The 17,118-nt window shown below is 48.6% G+C and overlaps 1 pseudogene; it reads left to right on the top strand.

Annotated features, from left to right (window-relative positions):
- The first annotated feature begins 2,061 nt into the window (after window positions 1-2,061).
- LOC144947439 (E3 ubiquitin-protein ligase TRIM11-like) lies at window positions 2,062-14,595 on the top strand (annotated as a pseudogene).
- The last annotated feature ends 2,523 nt before the right edge of the window (window positions 14,596-17,118 follow it).

Below are 17,118 nucleotides of genomic sequence, written 5' to 3'. Positions count from 1 at the left end.
CCCACGGCAAGCCTTTGTGATGGACACCGCGACCTAATTGGCATGACAAAGGCACGCACCGGCGCAGTCAAGCCGACCACCCATTTGATAGGGAGGCATGAGAATGTGACTAATTTCAATACGCGCCGCGCATAAGCATTGTTATGGAGGAGCATGAGAATGGGACTAATTTGAATACGCGCCGCGTACAACCATTGTCATGGAAGGGCATGAGAATGGAGCTGATTAGAATATGCGCCGCGCATAAACGCAGGAGGGAGCGAAGAGTGCTCGGGGAGGCGGAGCCCTGGGACGGGGAGATAGGATAAAAAGTGAAGGTAGCAAGGTAGAGGGAACTCCAAGAAGCCAGCGGTCAAGACGGCTCCCAGCTCTGCCCTCCGGACGTCCGTGCGACGGATCGAGACGAGCAGCGAGGAAAACCCACGGGACGCCGAATACTTCAAACCATGAGTAAGAAGGTGAAAGCGTATCGTAAGCAGATAAATAGGGAATAGGCCCAGAGGTATCAGCGTAGGCCAGCCTCGTCGATTCATACTGACTTAACAACAAGTCCCAGGTAGCCGAGAATAAATCATCAATAGCTGATCGTGGCCTCGTGTGATATCGCTGAGAAGTGTGAACGCGTGTGGTGCTGTGTATACAGCGGCTCGCCTCGTCGGAACGCTGTGCAGGGCGGCGCGAGGGAAGGGGTGGCATGTGGAGTGCGCGGTACTGTGTATGCGTGAGCTCGCGGCGTGCGTAATCGGCATACTACAGGTGCGCGATCATAACGTGAATAGTCAGGGTTGAGCGAGTGCGTACCATCGCTATGTGTGCGATACAGGTGTGAAATCTAAAAGGGGAGGTTCGTGTTTGTTTGAAGGGGACGTAGTATCACTTGGCAACTAACGATGCCTATTACGCGGACCCCAGGTGGAGGGGAATCCTCGAGCGACGACTCCCACCCCATAGGTGAGGAACCCCGCGACGGTGCGCCTAGTGGCGAGGGGTCGAATTGAAACGGTATCCCGGCAGTCAGCACTCCCCAGGGAGAGATCTCGGGGGCCAGCGACCCACACACAAGTAATAATATTAGTTGATAAAGGTTTAACACGATTACAGACTGTGAAGCTTTAACAAACAGGTCTTGCAAGAAAAAAATGGATAAAGACACAGTTGGGGAAAAAAACAAGTTCACCTTCACATCCGAATATCTGTACAAGGTGTGGTTCCACTGTAACAATGCACACATCCAATCACCACCTACAGACTCACCCACACACCTTCGATTAGCACGGTTGACTACGTACGGTGAAAAAATGTTCAACATACATACAACCACTGTCCAATCAGAATAAAACGGTGTCATAAGAATAAACAAATTTTTTTTTTTTCAGATGAACAGAAGACGCATGAAGCCAGTAGTTAAAATATTAGTTGATAAAGGTGAAAGACCATCACAGACTGTGAAGCTTAAACAAACAGGCCTTGCAAAAAGAAAATGGATAAAGACAGGTAAATAACAAGTTAACTTTACATTAGAATGTTTGCACAAGGTGCGGTTCCATTGTGCAATACACACAGCCTGACCCGAGCCGGTCAATCAGCGTGTGGGACAAACCATTATCGCTGCGTCCCTGGCTGCTGCTGAGTTTTGTTTGTATAAATATTATATCACTTGAGACCGGTCAAAGCTATGTATGTATGTATGTTGAACTTCTTCCACACCGTACGTAGCCAACAATGCTAATCGGAAGTGCAGGGGAAGGACAACAAACTAAACACACAAATCAGTTTTAGCTAACACAGTGCGTGACTAACGCCACGTCTACACAGGTGAGCCCAGCCGCCGTGTGGAACATTCCAGGGCGTGTCTCGAGGTATTTATAACTTCACTGCAAGTGAAGTCAAGTTCATTTCCTTGTTCGTCTTCGCTGTGTAAGCTGCTCACACAACGTCTCCTGAACAAACACACCTCGTCAATGGTAATAAACATCTCACGATCTTATAAACATAAATAGTTTTGATGAAATATATTCTCTGAGGCACAGTGAGCAACAACTTTGGGTGCATCCTCGGGTCATGTCAAGCGCAGCTCCATCTGAGAACGTGGACCGAGAGGTTGACCTGCCCCATCTGCCTGGACACGTTTGACTGCCCCTCCACGCTGAGCTGCGGCCACTCGTTCTGCCTCCAGTGCCTGGAGGACGCCTGGAAGGAGACCGACTCCTACTGCTGCCCGCAGTGCCGCAAGACCTTCCCTCGACGACCCCAGCTGACCAGGAACGTGACGATCGCCAACCTAATAGAGCAGCTGCGAGTAACTGAGACCATGGCTGCTGCTGCTGGTGTTGTTTCCTGTGACAACTGCCCAGAAGGAAAGACGCCTGCAGTGAAGACCTGCCTCAAATGTGAGATGTCCTTCTGCACGGAGCACCTCGCGCCTCACCTGGAGAGAGCGAAGTTGAAGGGCCACGTCCTGGTTTCATCAGATGTGAACCCTGAAGAAGGCAAGTGCAAGAGGCACAACGAGGAGCTCAAGTTCTACTGCAAGCAAGACCTCAGCCTCGTGTGCAGCGACTGCACCATTGCAGGAGACCACACGGGTCATAAGTTCATCACACTGGAGGATGAGCATCAGACACGGAAGGTGAGGCCCGCGTGGGTTGAGTTGGAGTCACTCAGGAGCGAACAGTACCATGACCTGAGCCCATAAGAGTGCTACAACAACATTTCATTTAATCAAAACCATCAGAGTGGGAAGATTCTCTCTCCACGCTCTTTTTTCTTTCAAGCTGAATTATTTGGACTCTTTTCTGATGGGCAGTTATAGAACGATCACTGTGCAGGCCTCTGTGTGGAGTGGGGCTGAGAGGGAGCCGCATAAGAAGTTGTCTCCTCTGGTGGCTTCGTCTCTTACAGAGTGGAGTCGGAGAGGAGACTCGAGCGGTGGAGGAGAAGAGGAGGGAGGCGGAGGCGTCCGTGGGACGGATGAAGGCCACTCGCAAGGACGTGCAGGTACCACGCGTGGACTCTGTGACCCTGTGACCTCCACCCTGCGTGGAGTCTCTGACTCTCTTTCTGAGGACAACTCCGTAGATTCAAGTTAATTTTGTTAGTCTTGAGTCATTGTGTAATAACTGCAGGATATTGCTTTATATAGCTATGGGGGCTTGAAATATAAATTATAAAAAATGCAACGTTTAAAAAAAGAATCATATCAAAAAAGAATCATAGACTGCAAAGCACTTCGCAGTTAAACTCGAAAAACTTGCAATGGATGAGATAAAATAACGCAGTATAGAGCAATGGCTGCATTGACTTAGACGCTAGAAATTAAACGAAAATGAAGATGAAAACAGTAAATTGGCCGTTAAATGCTCGCATAAACACAAGAAACACGACTTCAAGAGAGTTCTGGGAATGCTGGAAAAATTATGTTCTCACGACACGCACCCAACTCTCAAGCAGACATAACATAGAGTCTGACTATTACTGTAGGAACCTCTGGTTACACCAGCCCACAGGGGATTATTTTGTCCGTCGTGCATTCCAAATATGGGAGGGGTGGGTGGGGCTGGGTGGAGAGGGGAGGGTGGGGAGGGGTGGGGAAGGGAGGAAGGAGCTGGGTGGGGAGGGGAGGATGGGGAGGGGGTGGGGAGGGAGGGGCTGGGTGGGGAAGGCGGCCACGGCACTCAATCTCTACATTTAAGCCGCCAATTCGTTGAGCCATCATTCGAGACAAGGTCACTTCCGAATCGTATACAGCTCAGTGGGCCCTGCCCGGTCAAAATAAAACCTTTATTTGAGCACTGTACACATCTGCACAGAGCACTGTACACACGTGTGCTGTATCAACTACCGACCTTGCTGCTGCTTAACGAGGTGCGGTTCCTGTTTTGAAAAAAACCCACACCATTCCTCCTGGGTCGATAAAATAGGTACCGCTTTATGGGGAAGCCAACGGCGCTTGTGTGTGTACGCCTATGTTAACCACAGCGTGTGTGTACACCTATGCTAACCATACTGTGTGTGTGTGTACACCTATGTTAACCACACTGTGTGTGTACATCAATGTTAACCAAATGCCAACGTTGACTCAACGTTGCAATGTGCTGGGTTTGAATGAAAATGTTGTTTTCTCCATGGAGCAATTTCTGCCCTTTTATATTTTTCAACGGTTTTACTTCACTTGATTCCTCTGTTTGTCGTGGTCAAATCTTGTAATACAAATTTACTCTACAGTAGGACCTCGGAGATCGAACGCCCCAGAACTCGAACAATTCGGTGATCGAACAAAATTTTCGACCCTTTTTGTCCCGGCCATCGAACAAAAATTCGGAGGTCGAACAACTTGAAAGAACCTGTATGGGCTGAGACGCGTAGCCAGGGACAAAGACGATTGACCCAGTTTACACATAGCTCTCGCCCAGAGCAGACCCGCAAAACATCGTTCTGTTAACTTTTGTAGAAAATCATCCAGATAAGGCAGTAGCCAGCAGAGCAGGCGATTTTTATAATGATAATGCATTGATTCATTTCAGAAACATCTTAAAAATCCTCTATAGATCAGTTTTTAGTTAAAAGGCCCTCAAGTGAATCAGTTAGTACTAGAAAAAGGCAAAGAAAAGAAAGAACCCCAGAAGGGCAGTTACCCAACGTTTAAATGGAGGGGGACTCCTCTTCCAAGCAGCACTGACACCTCCTCCTCCCCTCCTCACAACCTTCCACTCAAGCCATCCACTCTCCTTACTACAGGTAAAGTGAAGTTCAATTATTCTATTAATTATAACTGTGTTTCTTGTTTTTTGTATGCTTTTATGTACTGTGCTGGATTTTTATATTGTAAACTTTGTGTAAAATGGCCCATAATAGGAGCTTCCTTGGGTGAGGAACCAATTAATGCTATTTCCATTCATTCTTATGGGGAAAAATTGATTCGGCGTTCGAACACCGGTTTTAGAACGAATTAAGTTCGATCTCCGAGGTACCACTGTACTTCCTGTTGTCCAATTAATTACACACGTCCAGTACGGCGTCGCCAATGGAACCGCCTGCAAGATGCTGGCCGTCGCCTGGAACGATGAAGGCGACCGTCGCGCGGCGCTCGCTCAAATCAATGCGCACCGGCCCGGAGACGGGAACGTCGTCGATCTACCAACACCACCCGATCACATTATCGTGGCCGTGCACGGCGTCGACGTCGAGAGGTGGCCTTCGCACCTGAATCTGGATCCTGTGGATGGCAACGGTCGCTGATCCGAGGTCCACATCCCGATCGGCCTGGATAGCCGCAAGCTGGCCCACTGCAAGATCGGCAAGCACAGCGTCGCCTACGCGCGGCATGCCGTGGACCTGGCCCTGGCACTGACGACGTGGAAGTGCCAGGGCGGCACGTTCGCCTACATTGTCGCTCTGCTGGAGCCCAGCCGCGGCAGCAAGCGCCTCACGTTCGAAATGGTGTACGTCATATTCAGCAGAGTTCGCATGGGCGCCCGGTTCCGTTGTCTGCCTTTGTCGCCGGTGTTCCGACGTGACAGCCTCAAGACGATGCGGCCCGAGATTCTCGTGACCCACTGGAGCATGGACTTCGGCGCCGACGGCATGTGGCGCAAGCGGTCGCTGCGCGCCGGTGACCTGCCCGTCTCTGTGTGTGCCACGGGCCAAACGCAAGAAATCGGACAGGGCGCCGCCGGTCGTCACGAAAAAACAGCGTGAAGCGGCGCTGGAGCTGCTGGAGCTGCCCGCGCAGGCCGCCTCGATGGTCGTCTTCGAATTCCCTGGCTTCGGGCCCATCTATCAGGCCGACTTCGACTGCCTGGTGCTGTGGCGCAGGTTGAACAGCCAGATCGTCACCTTCTTCACGCAGATGTACATCTCGCGGCGCCCGGACTACGTCTTCCTGTTAAACACGTTCCTGTACACCATCTACCTGGCGGGAAAGATGCCCATACGTCGGCGCGCTGCAGCGCCGTCTCATGGATTGTTCCGATCCATGAGGTGGCGCATTGGCAACTCCTGCTGATTGCTAACGCTTCCAGCCCGGCCGGTGCAACTGTGTTTGTCCTCGACTTGCTGGCGCGAAGCAACAGCAAGTCAGAAAACGCACGATCGTTCGAGGCATTCGCCACCGAACTCGTTCGCGAGGTCCTGAAGCGCCTGTCGCAGCGCCGCTGTGTGTCATTTGGGCGGTTGTGCCGTGGCAGCCAAACACCTACGACTGCGGCGTGCACATCATCATTAATGTCATGCACGCCGTGCAATCGTACGACCGCTTCGTCACCCACAATGTCGACAGTGATGGCGTCCTGAACTGCCTCAAGTGGTACGACCTGGACGCGATACCCGTCTTCCGCCACCACCTTCTGGCAGAATTGCACTCTATTCAGGCGGGGGAGAGGCTGCTTTAGGTGGTACATCCACATCTCTTTTTTTTTTTTGAGGAACAGATTTTTTTTTTCTCTCCACCATCCCAGGTCGCCACTCGGTCCCCACCCTTCACGCCGGCTTGTGCCCGCCCTCACAGTCGGGCATATTTGCGGAATACACCACGCCGCCGTTGACCCTGGCCATTGACCAAACAACCCAACGTTCCTACCAGCTCCATCCACAGGAATGTGTTTCAAACATTTTAAATTGAATTGGCACGAATCGTGATGTATTAGGGGCCGTCCATAAATGACGTCACGCGATTTTGGACGATTTTTGACCCCCCCCTCCCCTAGTCACATGGTGTCACAAAATCAGACCCCCCTCAAATATGACGTCAAAAAGCTCTGCCCCCCCCCCAAAAAATAAAACGTGCTTCAAATCGCGTTAAACTATTGTCATGGTAGTGTGTATTTAAGGTGGCGCTGCACTCTGATGTTGTAGGGGAAATCATTTATTAAAAAGTATATTTAATTAAGTAGAACGTGTTTTTATTTAAAGTTGCGCATTTTGATGTGACGTCACATTTCTCTAACCCCCCCCCCCCCCTCGTCACACATCGTCACAAATATCTGCCCCCCCCCCCAGGTGCGTGGCATATTTACTCTTAGCGCTGTACATTGTATTGGTAAGGATAACTACGTAATTGTCTTTAATTTTTATATGTCTACAACAATTTTGCGATGAGCCTGTTTGTGTTTTCGCATGCAGAAGGATCCATTTGTAATGCAGGGCATCAGGTCAGCTGGTGATATACATGATATACAAAAAAACGTGGAGAATATAAGTAACAAAAACATATAAGCAGATGAAACATCTCTATGTATAAAAATCATAAGTAAAATGTATACATCCCATCAGCCCCATGATGTGGAAGTGCATATTTCCAAAATCTTGAATGGGTAAAAGCAAACTCTAGACCGATTTCCACACCCAGTGTCTCTGTATCAGTCAGGATTGGCCACAGCCCCTACTCTAGATCCTTCTGCTGTCTGTCCCTTAACCAGTCATTACCCTATGTGGCCCTTAGTCTCTTCCCATGCTAATTCCCCTGTCATTACCCCCTGTGACCGCTAGTCCCCTGTACTGTATTTACACGTATTTGTCAGTTTTGTTCAAAAGAACGTTAAGGATGAAGGTATCCAGGGAGATAAATTAGAGGTGATATAGAGGATGTAATCATGCATTTATATGGAGGCATCAAGGTCAAAGTGGGTGGCCAGGTGGTATTATGGATCAAGAGGCTTGGCGGTCGATTACACAGGCGTCAAAGATGGGGAGGATGGTGGCTTGGACTATATCATTACTGGCCAGATGATCAATGTGAAAGACAAGATAACACGTAGATACTTAAAGTTATTGACCTGTTAAATGGGAGTTCAACGACAATGTCGAGGCTGGGATATCTAGGTTTGAAATATCCATAAAACAACGTGACTTTGGTCTTCACAGCATGGTATATGAATTGATAGAATCTATCGCATGCCCCTTCTCAGGATTCCATGGTCCAGACCAAGGCTCGCATCTCAGGCGAGTTCAACCGTATGAGGGCGACGCTGGATGAAGACGAGAAGGCAGCTCTGGATCGCGTGGACGTGAAGGGGCGCGAGCTGCTGTCCCAGATCAAGGAGAACATCGCTCATTACGAGTGCGAGATTAGTGACCTCCAGGCAGCAGCTACGCGCCTGCGCGCTCTGCAGGAGGAGAGGCACTCGCTTAAGTTCCTGCAGGTAAAGCGCTCACGGAGCCAGGGGAAGTGCCCCAGTTCGCGTATATTCGTTACGTTTTTTAAGCATGGTACATGCGATGCAACTCAACGCAAGGATAAAGCATCTTGGATTGCCAATACAATGTATAGCCCATGCATTCTGAAATTAAATGAGGAATCAAGTCCACTGACGTGGATTTGTATATTCTGATAAAAATATAAATTACTTTTGAAATTCAAATTCATAAATAAACGATTGACACGCAAATCCCTAGAGTTAATCCGTTGGTAATGTTGCAGATGTTGGCATTTAAAATTGTAACCGCATGGTCCTGTAATGTACAACAGATTGAGACTTCTTTACACTACATTTTAATTATTGATGTAACCAAATGTAGACCAACCATCAGTCATGCTGAAAATAGAAGTACTTTTAACTTCAAGAAATACCGAGGGCTGTTTTTCAGCACTGACTGCTGATGAGACCAATGTGGAGATTGTCTGCTTCAAAAAATGTTCTTACCCTGTTAAGCTATCGACTCTGCTAACGCAACACTCTGGGTGTAATTCACCCTCACAGTGCATACTTATTTTGAATGTTGGTTCACAATCATTGCGAATCGACATCGAGTGCTACGAACGCCTCTTCTTGTGACATTGGGTACCGAGTGGCAACGGTTTGAGAGGCCACACCTTGCTGATGAGAACCATCGAGTTCGAACGACTCCACGGCTTTGTCTTGTTTACAACCAACAACACTGGAATATACGAATGGCTGAGCACAGCCCAGCTCATCGCGTCTATGAATCACCATGTGGTTAACGTGGCTGGAGGTGAACTGACTCACACCCTCTGTGTCTGACTCCTGCAGGTTCACCTAAAGGAGACAAACCGGTATGGACTCGTGAAGTCACACAAATTAACACATGGGGTGACGCCGTGTGTGGGACATGGGCTGCATGATGATGATGTGTGTAATGATGATTTAGTGTGGTATGATCCTGTGTGTGATGGTGTATGTTGATGCTGTGTGATGATGATGTGTGGTATGATGCCGTGTGAAATGATACTGTATTATGGGACCTTTTTTCCTGTATCATAATATGTGACTGACTCAGAGACACTAAGAGCAGGAGGCACTCTATTTATTAAACGGCCTTAACAGTTCACACATGGTAACTATGATTCCCAGTCAGGACAGCTGGTAGACTGCCTGACTGGCGACACCAAGATGGTGAAGACGGAGACGAATATGAAGACTCTAGCAGCAGGAGCACGACAGGATCCCACTCCACACGACAGCCCCGAGGTCCCCTCCCGGGGCCCCTCTTATACTGTCAGCGTGGCCTGGCTCTGCCCCGGCCACGCCCCTCTTCTGGAACCTACTAGCAGGTTCTCGATGTCCCTTTCGTAACCCTTCCCCTACATCCATCTCTGATTTATCACGTGACCTGCTGTCAGTCAGGGCTGCTGTAAGCTGCAGATCCCGTTCCCTGCCAGCAGCCAGCTCTATGCTATGTGACCGATTCTATGTCACTACAATAGTATGAAAAATAAGAACAGGTTTTACCCTTTCTGGCAATAAAACAGGTGTTAAGATGTTCAAACAGCAATAGCTACCTTTGGGAAGGACTCAAGCCTACATTAAACCACACGAATCTGCAAACAAACATGCTCACTGTTCGCTTTTGGCATTCTCTGGTCTGACACTGGTGAGACTAGGCCATAAAGAAGGTTGCCTCTATTCTAAGCTAATCATTTTCAAAGACATTGCATCAAAAAAAGTATCAGACATGTTTGTTTGCATGTTTACCACAAGTACGTGTGGTTAATGCAGATTTGATTCCTTACAAATATATCTATTTGGTGTTTGAACATCAGAGCATCTAGTTTATTGCCAGAAAGGGCTGAACCTATTATTTTTCATAAAATGATGCTGGGTAAGACACGGGCAGTGTGATGCTGCTGTGAGTGATTTAGCGGTGTGATGATGCTGTCTGTGTTGGTGCTGTGTAAAACACGGGCTTTGTGGATCACTGCTGGTTCTGGTCTCACAGGACAGACGCTCAGAAGGGATCTCCACCCTCATTTCCCAGCAAAGACATTGCCTCGATCAGCGCACTGCAGGGAGCTGTGGTCAACCTGCTGGCATTCATGTGTGAGTTCCACGGACTCTTGCCACGTGTGCGTCTGTTATTGTGCGTGTACTTTAGCTTGTACAAGTATGTTGCGGAGCGGTAGTGTCGTGGTTAGTGCGCTGCGCTACGAACCTGGTGTCCCGAGTGTGAATTCCGCTCAGGGCCAACATCAGTGATGGATTATGTGAACCAGTCCTGGACCTCCCGTAGGTCGACTCAGCTTCAAATGAGTATCTGGTGTGGTGTGTAAACATCACCACTGGGGAGACAAAGGCGGCCTGACCTGGTGCTGGCCACTCACCCTCTCGTATGCCGTGCGGGCCTTCACTGGTGCTTAAAGGTCTGTTGAGGATATGCGGGGGTATCGTGTCTTTGTAATAGTGTATCGACCTTTATTGCGTTTCTTTCACACCAACCGTGATAATCTGTGTATGGGTGTATTGATGAGCGAGAGTGAGTACGGATGTCCAGTGAAGATGGGATGGTTTGTGCACTGAGATAAAACATCGTCACCAACAGGCTATTCACGGCCATGGCTAGCATCAGTGATGAGTGGATTCAGAACCAATTTTGGAGCTCTCCTGGGCCTACTCAGCCTTAATGAGTACCTAGGACGTCTTGTACACATCACCACTACAGACAGAAAGGCTGCCTGTAGGATATGTACGGTTCAATGATAAAAACTATAGATTATAGAACAAGATCAAGGTACGTTTAGAATCTTATTGTTGATTGCTAATACCCAAGTATCTTTCATCCAGACTAAGACACTTTTGGGAGTCTTCGGCTTCATGTTAACAGTTTGATGCACAGAGTCAAACTAAGGCACCTTTACACTTCTTAGCTTCCCCAGTTAATGGCTGAGGCTCACATAGCCAGACGAAGGCATAACCTTGCACTGCACGTGCAAAGATAAACATTACGACTGTAATGCATTCATTGGACAAAAATATATTGCACACACACGAGTGTATTTCACTATTACATAAGCTCCATTGATATTACACGTATGTATTATCCAGTGAGGATGCTGGTGGCCAATGTAACCATTGTAGCAGATGAATCAATGAGCATAAGTCTTCTCTGTGATGGATGTCATCATCAGACTCGAGAAAGACTACATCACCGTTGTGATGCGTAGCGTTCTTTGATAATGGCGGAGGCTCGTAACCAAACTAAGGCAGCCTCCAGATTCGCATGATTCATTCATAATGCTTGAGGCTGCTTTATCCCTTCTGAGGCACAGTAAGGAGTATTGGGGTTCAAGGTTAATACCTGAGGCTCACAGAGCCAGACTGGGCTATCATTGTGGCTGACCATGTGTATCACTGTACACACATACAGATACATTACTATTGCCCATGTATTGCAATACCTCTACGTTAACATACAGCACACGCACGAGTGTAAAGAAGTATTACATGAGCTCTATTAACACTATACGTGTGTATAATTCAACGAGGATGCTATTGCTATTCTGCGTGTGAGTCTGACACGCACATGCACGGGTTAAGATGTTTAGGGTTCATTATCAGTACTTGAGGCTGCAATATCCAGACTCACACAGTTAGGATTCATAGGGTTAATGTTAATGCCTAAAGCTCTAAGACTCAAAGGCACGTTGAGGATTCTGTGTTACAATTCGAAGGTTAATCAGACAGCCAGTCAAGGGCTTGACCTTAGTTGACCGTCTAAATCATTACCTAGCCAGAAAGGAAAATTACTAAAAAAAAACATATATCAATATACCCACACATTAAAATATAGCACATACACATGTGATTGGAAATTACTATTACATGAGCTATATTAACATTACACGTGTGTATAATTGAGTGAGGATGCTATTGATATTCTGCGTGTGAATCTGACACACACACACTCTAGGGCTAAGATGTTTAGGATTCATTATTAGTGCTTAAGGCAGCGAGATACAGACACCTTGAGGATTCTTAGGTTTGAGTTACAGCCTGAAGCTCTCAGAATCAAAAGCAACTTTAGGTTATATTAGACAGCCAGGCCAAGGCATAAGCGGAGTTGCCCGTGCAAATAACTACACAGGCAACAACAAGTTATTTACAAAAGAACACGAATCAACATTTTTGGTATAGATAGAGATCCCTCGCATGGCCATAACAGACTGGAGCAAGTGCTGTTAGCGAGCTCCTATGAAGGGGTGGGTGGCCAGCACCACGCCCGACCGCCTTTGTCTCCCCAGTGGCGATGTTTATACACAACAGTCATCACTCCACTATCACACACACAGTGTATATCACTACACTATCACACACACAGTGTACATCACTACACTATCACACACACACACAGTGTACATCACTACACTATCTCACACACACACACACGAGTGTACATCACTACACTATCACATACACACACGAGTGTACATCACTACACTATCACACACACGAGTGTACATTACTACACATCACACACACAGTGTACATCACTACACTATCACACACACACAGTGTACATCACTACACTATCACACACACCTCGTGTGCCGTGCTGGCCTTCACAGGTGCTCACCAACACCACTTGCCCCTACAGTCTGTGAAAGGTGACACACGGGAGATGTTTGTGTTTGTTGTACACACACAGAGACGCTGCATCGGTGTTGATATCCACGCTGCTGCTGCTGTGATCCACTGCCTCCCACAGGCACTACCGCACAGTGGGCGTGAACGATTAATCGATTTTAAATCGAAATCGCAATTTTGAAACAGTGCGATTAGGAAATCACAAAGGCTGCGATTTTTTTTGCGATTTGAAAAGTCATATTACTTTCTTAATGGAATTGTTTGTCTATTATTGTTATTATAACTTAATTTAGTTAACTTGACAATTGTTCTATATTTATATATTCTTTTTTAATAATTATTTTTTTAATAAATACATGTTGGAAGCAATTCATATCATTTAAGTTATCATCCTTGCATTAGAATATATAGAGCAGTTCATATTTTGATGGTATCGTTTGGTAATGCTCCATCACGTGTCTTAAATCTATTACACAGTGATTATTGAACTGAAGCTTGACTTAAAAAATGTAATCGCAAATCAAATAGCAATCTCTGTCAGAAAAATCGCAATTAGAAATTCTCCCCAAATCGTGCAGCCCGAGCGCACAAAGCGCCCCACCTCCTGGCACCTCGCAGCGCCTCGCAGGGGCTGGGCCTGGGCAGGGCTCGCACAGGCGGCCACCACCACCCTGCCTAGCAGGTGCTACAGGCTGCGGGGCCACGTGGTTGGGCAGTTACCACCCTGCCTAGCAGGTGCTACAGGCTGCGGGGCCACGTGGTTGGGCAGTTACCACCCTGCCTAGCAGGTGCTACAGGCTGCGGGGCCACGTGGTGGGGCAGTCACCACCCTGCCTAGCAGGTGCTACAGGCTGCGGGGCCACGTGGCAGGGCCACCACCACCCTGCCTAGAAGGTGCTACAGGCTGCGGGGCCACGTGGTGGGGCAGTCACCACCCTGCCTAGCAGGTGCTACAGGCTGCGGGGCCACGTGGTGAGGCAGCCACCACCCTGCCTAGCAGGTGCTACAGGCTGCGGGGCCACGTGGCGGGGTAGCAGATGGCGGGGCAGACAAACGCACCGCTGTACTGTACCCGTTACACGTCATCACACCGATAGCTACGCATTACAACGTTGTGTAATAAAGCTCATGAATTGCTCTATTGTAGTGTACGTGCGTGTTAGTGCACGAGTGCTGTTGTTATAGTGGTGCTGTTGTTAACACGGCTACTGTGATTATCGTTACTGCAGACGGACGCTCACCGACTGTGGACCCAAACTCGCCCAGCCACATCCTTCAGATTTCCTCGGACCTCAGGACGGTGACGTGGACCACTGTCTCCCACAGTCGCCCCGATCACCCACACCGCTTTTATAGCTTGCCACAAGCCCTGTGCTCCGAGAGCTTCTCGTCGGGTCAGCACTACTGGGAGGTGGATTTGGGGGGTGTGGCGGGGAGCTGTGCGGTTGGAGTCGCGTACGGGACGATCGCACGGAAAGGGGATGTTAAAGAGTGCAAGCTGGGAGATAACGACTCATCCTGGGTTTTATGTAAAACTAACAACACATGCTACGTGATTCATGGTGGTGTCAGCACCGAATTGCCGGTGAGGAATCCTCCCCGGAGAGTCGGGTGCCACCTGCAATGGGAGGCGGGGCTGCTGTCGTTTTACAGCGCCGACTCCATGGAGCTGCTGCACTCCATCCACCACTCGTTTAGTCAACCGCTCTACCCCGCACTGCATTTGTGGTGTGGTGATGGTGACTCAGCGAGGTTTCTGGATCTGAGTCGTGCGTGCTGAGAGCACGGAGTGTGAGCAGCGCAGATAAACGGGCACAACGAACAGACTCACGCACACAAAGACACAGATTCCCCGTGCAGCCTTAACAGACTGTTGGGGCAAGTGCTGTTAGCGAGCTCCTATGGGGCCGTCCATGAATGACGTCACGCACCTGGGGGGGGGGTTGAGAAATGTGACGTCACGTCAAAATGCGCAACTTTAAATAAATATAGACAATACGTTCTACTTAGTTAAATAGACTTTTTAATAAATGTTTTCTTCTACAACATCAGAGTGCAGCGCCACATTAAATACGCACTACAATGACAATAGCTTAAAGTGATTTGACGCATGTTTTTTTTTTGGGGGGGGGGGAGCAGAGCTTTGTGACGTCATATTTGAGGGGGGGGTCTGACTTTTTGTGACACCGTTTGACGAAGGGGGGGGGGGTCAAAAATCGTGTGATGTTATTTATGGACAGCCCCTATGAAGGCCGGCACAGCACACTCGGAGGTGGGTGGCCAACACCACGCCGGGCCGCCTTTGTCTCCCCAGTGGTTATGTTTACACACCGTACCAGGCACTTTTTTTTCAGGCTGAGTCGACCTAGGGGAGGCCCATGACCGGTTCACCAACACCAGTGACGATTATCGGAATCGGTCCAGACTCTCCCCTAGGTCGACTGAGCCTCAAATGAGTACCTGCTGCGATGTGCAAACATCGCCACTGGGGAGACAAAGGCGGACTGGGCGTGGTGCTGGTCACCGACCCCCTCGTGTGCTACAGTGCCGGCCTTCATAGGTGCTACTAGCAAACAGCACTTGCCCCTACAGTCTGTTAAGGCTACACGGGGATAATTTTCTTTGAGTTAGTGGGTTGGTCTGTATACCTTTGTGTGTGTCTTTGTTACTGTGTGTGTGTGTGCGTCTTTGTTACTGTGTGTGTGTCTTTGTGCATATTTTTGTTTTGGTGCTGGCCACCCACCCCCTCGTGTGCAAGAGTGACAGCCTTCACAGGCTCCGCTACTTGCTATGAACAGCCCTTTCCCCAACAGTCTGTTAAGGCTCCATGGACACACACAGATAGACACACACACTCACACACATACAAACACAGACACAAACAGATAGACACATGTACATACACACACATACACTCACAAATACACTCCCAAACAGATACATACACACACAGATACAAAGACAAATATCCCCCATATAGCCTTAACAGACTGTACGGGCAAGTGCTGTTAGTGAGCACCTATAAAGGCCGGCACTTCACACGAGGGTGTGGGTGGCCACCATCACGCCTGGCCACTTTTGTTTCCCAAGTGGCGAAATTTACACATTGTACCAGGTACTTATTTGAGGCTGAGACGACCTAGGGGAGGCCCATGACCGGTTTACAAACAACATTGATAGCGATTATATGAATCGGCCTTGGTTCTCCCCTAGGTCAACTCAGCATCAAATTACTACCTGGTGCGATGAGTAAACATTACCCCTGGGGATACAAAGGTGGGTCTCTCCCAGGCTGGCCTTCATAGGTGAAACTCACTAACAGCACTTAACTCAACAGTATTTTAAACCTATACGAGAAATCTTTGTCTTCGGGTAAGTGGGTTGATGTGTATGCCTTTGTGTGTCTTTGTTACTGTGTTTGTATCTTTGTTACTGTGTCTGTACGTGTCTTTGTGTGTCTTTGTTATTGAGTTTGTGTCTTTGTTACTGTGTCTGTGCGTGTCTTTGTCTTTGTGTGTCTTTGTTATTGTGTTTGTGTCTTTGATACTGTCTGTGCGTGTCTTTGTCTTTGTGTACTTCTGGGCATGGTGTTGCATACACACTCCCTCGTGTGTCACAGTGCCGGTCTTCATGGTTGCTCCTCGCTACTAACAGCACTTGCCCCAACAGTCTGTTAAGGCTACATGAGGGATCTTTGTCTTTAGTGTATAACGAGCCATGTGCGTAGTGTGGGGTGGAGCGGTGGTGCAGTGGTTAGCGCACTGGTGGGGGAGGGCTGGGGGAGCCAAGGTTCTCTCTGACGTCATCGTCCCTCGCACCGCGCGCCGCGTGGCGCTCAACGCCGAGAGGGCGGAACTCCACCGCGGGCGTGCTGGGAACACGCGTCACGTGACGCTGCGGGGTGACGCGCGCCGTCCCCCTCGCGGTCACTCGCTCCTTGGGCGATAAACCCGGGGTGGGAATGGGATGGCATCACTAGGGGGGGACTACTCGTGGTGTGTGCTGAGCGTCGCTGGGCTAAAACATTTTTGTTATAACCTGGGGTCGAGTGACCCCCCCCCCACCCAAACTAGTTTTATTTTACAGGGCATAGAGAGAGAAGCCATTTTAATACCTAGTAGTAGTAGGAGGTCTTTCGCCACCAATATTATTCGTAAAGGTTTGTTTTGATTAATATTTTAATTATCTGCTCTCAGACTTGGACCTGAAGCCAGAATCTTCGAATCATGGGATAACGCTTCTGCTGACAACAATGGGAACTGTGTTTTGACTTTGAAGTGGGTTAAAGTTATTAAGCGCCTGA

This window comes from Lampetra fluviatilis, chromosome 45 (assembly GCF_964198595.1).
Source record: "Lampetra fluviatilis chromosome 45, kcLamFluv1.1, whole genome shotgun sequence".
Taxonomy (NCBI): Eukaryota; Metazoa; Chordata; class Hyperoartia; order Petromyzontiformes; family Petromyzontidae; genus Lampetra; species Lampetra fluviatilis.
This window is presented reverse-complemented; position numbering and strand designations above follow the sequence as displayed.